At 41.8% G+C, this 7101-nt stretch overlaps 1 non-coding gene across 1 annotated transcript; it reads right to left on the bottom strand.

Annotated features, from left to right (window-relative positions):
• Positions 1-6138: 6138 nt before the first annotated feature.
• On the bottom strand, positions 6139-6209 carry TRNAA-UGC. Its single transcript has one exon. It is a non-coding gene; the product is annotated as a tRNA-Ala (tRNA).
• Positions 6210-7101: the final 892 nt, after the last annotated feature.

Here is a 7101-nt window from a genome sequence, read left to right as displayed (position 1 = left end):
ACATGGAGCTCACAGTCTAAACAGGAGGGAGAACTGGCACTGAATCCCCATTTTGCATATGAGGGAACTGAAGCAATGAGAAGGTAAGTGACTTGACCAAGGTCACACAGCAGGTAAATGGGGAAACAGGAATTGGAACCCATATCCTCTGCCTCCCAGGCCCCTGCTCTTTCCACTAGGCCATGCTGCTTCCCAGGGAGAAAACAAATTAATATAACCACTGTGTCTTGGAATATCAGGATGCAATATAATGATGTTAAAGGAGTCTTCCATAAAGGTGAACTTTCCAGATGTCAAATCAACATCCTAGCATTGAAGGATTGCACTGAGGGGGCAGAATGAGCCCTCTATTTGAGCCCTCTACAGAGGGAGGCATGTAAAGTCACTGTGGGCAGGGAACATGTCTACCAATTCTGTTACACTATACTCTCCCATGCACTTAGTACTGAGCTCTACATGCATAAGTGCTCAAAAATAGGATTGACTAACATTACTCAGCTATTGGATTCCAATCAAGCAGTCTTTAATCTCTGTCCTCCCAGATCTATTCAAAAGCATCAGTCAACCAAATCAATCAATCGTATGATGATGTTGGTGTCCTTAAAGCCTGAGTGGTTGCCTTCTTTCACTAGTGACACTAGATCCATCACTGACATGCAGCAGTGAAGAGAAAAAACAATTTTCTAAGAGTTCAGACAAGTTTAGTAGCAATAGAGAAGTAGTGTGGTTTAATGGATAGAGCATGGGTCTGGGAGTCAAAAGGACCTGGGTTCTAATACCAACTCCATCATATGTCTGCTGTGTGACCTTGGGTAAGTGACAACTTCTCTGGGCCTCATTTATCTCATCTGTAAAATAGGGATTAAGAGTGTAAACTCTATGTGGGACAGGAACTATATCCATCCTGATTAACTTGAATCTAGCCCAGTGCTTAGAACAGTGCTTGGCACATAGTAAGCACTTAGCAAGTACCATAATTATTATTAGCTTTCACAGCAGCAAAATCTGACAAATTGATCACCATGGAAGATTTCACTACTTAGACTGTGGCAATGCCAAATGTGGAAAAGGTTTAGAAACATAAGGTCTGAGTATTGGTTTTGCTCAGTTCAGCCACTGAATTTCTAATGACTCCCAAGTTAGACTAAAATTTTCAAAGACAAGGTCTTTAGGAATTCCCACAGCTCAGAGCTCCATTCTCAGGGGCCACCTGATATATATATATATATATATATATATTTCTTTTTTTTGACTGACATAGTAATAATACTTTGAAAACAGGGTACATGCTTGATAATAATTGTGGTCCCTCAGGCTTGGCTAAATAAGGAATCTTACCAGCCCAAATCTCACAGATCTAGAAGCTGCTATTTCTCTGTAATGTCCTCGCCAAGTCCCTGAAATAACACAAATGAAAAATAAACTCTACACATCAGAAACAATGGCAAAATGCTAACCCAATCCATCAAAATAAGAGTATACTATTATGTGATCTCCATTGATAGACTTTGAATGATGTGTATGTCACGTTGCATCAGGATGACTGGGGGAGGGGGAAGCCTGCTTCTTTTGCCGATCTTATCCAGTTACACAATTCCCTGCTGTAGTACAGATGCTCAGTAAATTGACAAGCTGGACATTTTGAATGGAAAATGTAGCGATCCTGAGATACTGCTTTATTCTCAATCTCATCGATTGAAGGTTTGATTGATAGATCATCTCCTTTCAGCTTATTGATATTCACTCTACTTCTTTCTTCTCCACTTCTGATATATGGCTGACCCCAACATGAGGCCTCCAGATAAATTTGCCTTATTATTCCAAAGACTCTTACCCTTGTAGGCAAAGAGTGGTTTCCTTCTCTAACGTAAGTAAATTTACTTCTGATAAAAGCAAACACACGCACACACACAAACACTCTCTTCTGATCCTTGCAATTTCTGTTTATTGGACTAGTGTTCAACTGTATTCAGTTACTGTATTCAAAATATTGTAATAAGCTCTGGGAAAGAGTCAACAGGTAGGAATTAGACAAGGACCTTGTCCCTCAAAGGGCTCAAAATCTAACACAGTAGGACACTCTCCAATATCTTCCTCACTTGTAAAGTCCTTGAAATCTGTGAGTCTGCCCAGCTTTTTGTTTTTTGTAATTCCCCACTATTGTCAGTACTGTTCTTCAGAAGGAGCATGGCCTAGGGGAAAGAGCAGAGGATTGGAAATCAGGAGACAGGTTGTGATCCCAGCTCTGCCATTTACCTGCTCTCTGATATTGGGCAAGTCACTTAAGAGTTTTGTGCCTCAGTTTTCTCTCTGGGGATGAAATACCTGTTCTCCCTTTCCCTTATACTACGAACATTAAGGGACTGTGACTGGTATGATTTTATTGTTTTATGTACCCCACTGGTTGGCACATAGTAAATCCTAAACAAACATTACTTTGAATGTTGGATTTCTGAACTATTAAAATCCTCCTGCTCTTCCATCTCAAGCCTTGTGCTCTGAGTTGTTTTTCAAATATCATTCAGGTTCACTGAGGCCCCACCCTTTTGGGGAATCTCTGAGGAGATGGATAGGAGGAACCAGCCAGATATATTTTTTGATGGTGAACAGAAAATGTTGAGCAGTTCAAGACTCGCCCATCCCAGCTTAATAGCAATATCCAATGCTATTTGTTCTGTTTCACTCATGACATATGTTTTTAATAAGAAAAAAAACCCACCAAGTTTAAAATGACAAGAAAAAATGTAAGACCTGATTATGGTCCTTTGAGTAAAGCCTTAAGTGCAGCATCCCAAGGCCACGTAGGGTCAATTTGATACAGTCAGGATCTCACCAATTTAATCCCTCTTTTATTGCAAGACACTTGGAAGGAATTCTCTCAGTAACTGGTGAAATGGAGCAACAAAAACACCACCAGCCTGAAACTTCCTCTTGGATATTAATCAAAATATTAGAAATAATATAGTCTTATACAAAGAACATTTTTTATTCTCATCAATTGGTAAAGGTGGATGGATTCCCTCACTGGGTTTCATGGATTCCCTCATCTTTTGAGTACTATTTTACTTCCCCTTTGACTGACGAGAAAAGACTCAGAAGCTCACTTGGGAGTAAACTCTTTCTGGAAAACCAAGAAGATTAGCACTGATACAAAAGCCCAGGCTGTAAAGGAAAGCAAGAAAAAATAAAAATCTCGCAGGACAAGAATTATTATGATAATATTTAATGAGTGCCAACTTGTCATTTTGAGCAAAGGGGAGGGAAAGGGACAGGGTTTTTTAGGATAAGGACTGGGGGGAGGCAGACTCTCCCTTCCCAGCCCTACTGCACTTTTGCATAAATGTCTATCTCCCGCTCTAGACTGAAAGCTCACTGTGGACAGGGAATGTGTCTGTTTATTGTTATATTGTACTCTCCCAAGAGATTAGTAGAGTGCTCTGCAGATAGTAAGTACTCAATAAATACAATTGACTGACTGACTTAAAATTAAGTTAATATGCCAGAAAGCCACCATGTTGGGTCCTTTATATGATGGTGCATCCATCACCCCCGTGGCGTGTCCACCTATGGTGCTCAGTTCTGTGCTAAGCACTGGGGTAGATAAAAGAAAATCAGGTCAGTCCCTGTTCCATACAGGGTTCACCATCTAAGAAGGATGGATAATGCCTTTGAATGAAATTTGTAACAAAGGACTTACTATCAATCTTTGCCAAATTTTATCACAGTGATTCTGATGGAGCTGAATCAGATTCTCTGGGAGGATCTGAAATGAGGTCCATCTACACCAGGTAAAACAAACCAGATTCTCTCTGTCCACCAAATGGCCATCACGACTGCATCCACCTAATATCAATGAAATAATCAATCCTATTTATTCAGTTGTCATATTTATTGAGTGCTTACTGTGAGCAGAGCACTGTACTGAGTAAGCACTTGGAAGAGTACAATATAAAAATAGACACATCCCCTGCCCACAGTGAGCTTAAAGTTAGAGGATGAGCTTACTTGAGTGCTTACTGTATACATAGCTCTATACTAACCTCTTGGAAGAGTACAAAACAACAGAGTTGGTAGACATGTTCCTTGCCCACAGTGACCTTGCATTTCATAGGGGGATACAGACATTAATATAATTAAATGAATTATGGATAAGTGCATAAGTGCTGCGGGGCTAAGGGAGGTGTGAATAAGTATGCAAATACAAGTCCTAGGGTGACAAAGAAGGGACTGGGAGAAGAGGAAACAAGGGCTTAGTTAGCGAAGGCCTCTTAGATGAGATGTGCTTTTAGTAAAGCTTTGAACATGGGGAAAGTGATCATCTGCCGGATATGAAGAGGAGGGTGTACCATGCCAGAAGCAGGACATGAGCGAGAGGGTAGTAGTGAGATAGATGAGATTAAGGAACAGTGAGTTGGTCAGCATTAGAGGAGCAAAGTGTGAGGGCTGAGACATAGTAGGAGAGCAGTGAGGTGAAGTAGGAGGGAGCAAGGGGCAAGGTGATTGAATCCTTTAAAGCTAATAGTAAGGAATTTCTCTTTGATGCAGAGTTAGATGGGCAACCACTGGAGGTTCCTGAGGAGTGGGAAACACATCCTGAACCTTTTTGTAGAAAAATGATCCAGGCAGCAGAGTGCAGTATGGACTGCATTGGGGAGAGCAATAGGAGGCAGTGAGGTCAGCAAGGAGACTGATGCAGTAATCCAGGTGGGATAGGATAAGTGCTTGGATTAATATGGTAGCAGTTTGGATGGAGAGGAAAGGACATGTTTTGGTGAAATTGTGAAGGTCGAACAAACCTTTGGTGAAAAATTGAATATGTGCATTGAATGAGAGCTGGGTTTAGGACAACACCAAGGTTATATGGCAAGTCACTTAACTTCTCGGTGCCTCAGTTCCCTCATCTGTAAAATGGGGATTAAGATTGTGAGCCCCAAGTGGGACAACCTGATTCCCCTATGTCTACCCCAGTGCTTAGAACAGTGCTTGGCACATACTAAGCGCTTAACAAATACCAACATTATTATTATTATTATTATTATATGGGCTTCTGGGACAGGGAGCATGATGGTCCTGTCTACAGTGATGAGAAAGACAGGGGGAGGATAGGATCTAGGGAAGGTATTTGATTAATATCTGGAGTGAGTGGTAGAGGTAGATGATACTTGTTTCAGAGGAAGGGAAAGAGAGGGATGGGGGAGATGGAATGGATCTTTTGAAACTCTTTTTTTCTGCCCCTAGAGAGGTCCCAGAGGTATCTGAATAAGCTGTCTCTCGGAATCATTAGATAAATGTCTCCAGCATATTTTTGCAATGCCATTTCCAGATTAACAAGCACCATGATGATACACTATATTGCACTTCCTTCCCCTACTTATATTCCCTGATTTTAAGTCCCTTGAGGATTAGAGACCATGTCTAATTCCCACCTGTGTATTCTTTCCCGTACTTAGTACTGCGTTCTGCCCACAGTAAGCACCTACTAAATAGACAGTAAGGAGTTTCTCAGGAGACAAACCTCTAACCTCTATGGATTTACACAAAGACCTTTTTCATGATCCCTTAGGACACTCTTCTTTTATATAACCTATATTAGGCTCTCAGTGAAACATTCACCTATTAAATCCAGGTTTGTAAAAGATGCCTAGTATTTTGGAGTTCAGCAGTGGACATCCTATTCCCCAATTATGGCCACCAGGTATGGGTTGCTGAGATTCCTCTAACTCTTTCCCAGAAAGAGGGAGCAGCCAGAGCCCCAAATCAACACCTCCATCTAGGCCTAAAGCCTCTAATCGATTTGCCTGACCCTCAAATTGCACCCTAGTCCTGACTTCCATTCCCATATTCAAATAATAATAATAATGGTATTTGTTAAGTGCTTACTATATGCCAAGCACAGTTCTAAGCGCTGGGGTAGATACAAGGTAATCAGGTTGTCCCATGTGGGGCTCACAGTCTTACTCTCCATTTTACAGATGAGGCAACTGTAGAGAAGTTAAGTGGCTTGCCCAAGGTCACACAGCAGACAAGTGGCAGAGTTGGAATTAGAAACCACAACTTCTGACTCCCAAGCCCATGCTCTTTCCACTAAGCCACGCTGCTTCTGTAAAGTCATGCTGTACCAAGGGTTACAAAAGTGGATGTAGATGCCGGAGATCAAACCCAGGGCCTCATACTTGCAAAGCATGCGCTCTACCACTGAGCTACATCGCGCTCAAATAATGGTATCCTAGCTCCATTCACCTTTTTATACCTTCAGCTCTCTCCCCTAGGAGATTAGACAATCAATCAGTAGCATTTATTGATCACCAAATAAGAGTTGTACTAAGGGCCTGGAACATTACAACATTAATGAGACACATATTCCCTGTCCTAAAGCTTAAATCTAATGGGAGAGATAGACAAAAATATTTAGGGAAAACAAGTGAGAAGGACAACAAGTATATGCAGAAATCAGTACATTCACATGTGGATGAAATAGCTGAAGATTAATTGACTGAACAGATAAATGTATAAATAATCAACCAATCAATGGTATTTATCGAGCCCTTACTGTATATCCCGGGTCTGCCATATGTCTCCTGTGTGACCTTGGGCAAGTCCCTTCACTTCTCTGTAAAATAGGGATTAAGACTGTGAGGCCCATGTGGGGCAGGGACTGTGTCCAACCTGATTAACTTGTATTTCCCCCAGAGCTTAGAACAGTGCTTCCACATAGTAAGCACTTAACAAGTACCATTATTATTATTATTATTGTGCAGAGCTTTGTATTAAACACTTGGAAGAGTACAGCATAATAGAGTTAGACCCCCTCTTCTCCTCCCGGGACCAAGGCCTGCTCAGCCCCATTTCCCTCCCTTTGACAGGGCCAGCCTGCCACTGGATGAGAAAAGGAGGACTGGGGTAAGAGAGGATGGCAAGGGAGTTAGGAATGATTGAGGCTAGTGGGGATGGCATGGGGGTAAAGAGGGAAAAGAAGGATTATTGGGAAGCAGGGAGAGGGAGAGGCCATGGAGGTAAAGGGAGAGGGGCATGGGTCTTTAGAGAAGCAGTGTGGCCTCATGGAAAGATTATGGGTCTGTGAGTCAGAGGACCTGGGTTCTA

Source organism: Ornithorhynchus anatinus, chromosome 5, assembly GCF_004115215.2.
Source record: "Ornithorhynchus anatinus isolate Pmale09 chromosome 5, mOrnAna1.pri.v4, whole genome shotgun sequence".
In the NCBI taxonomy this organism is placed as follows: Eukaryota; Metazoa; Chordata; class Mammalia; order Monotremata; family Ornithorhynchidae; genus Ornithorhynchus; species Ornithorhynchus anatinus.
This window is presented reverse-complemented; position numbering and strand designations above follow the sequence as displayed.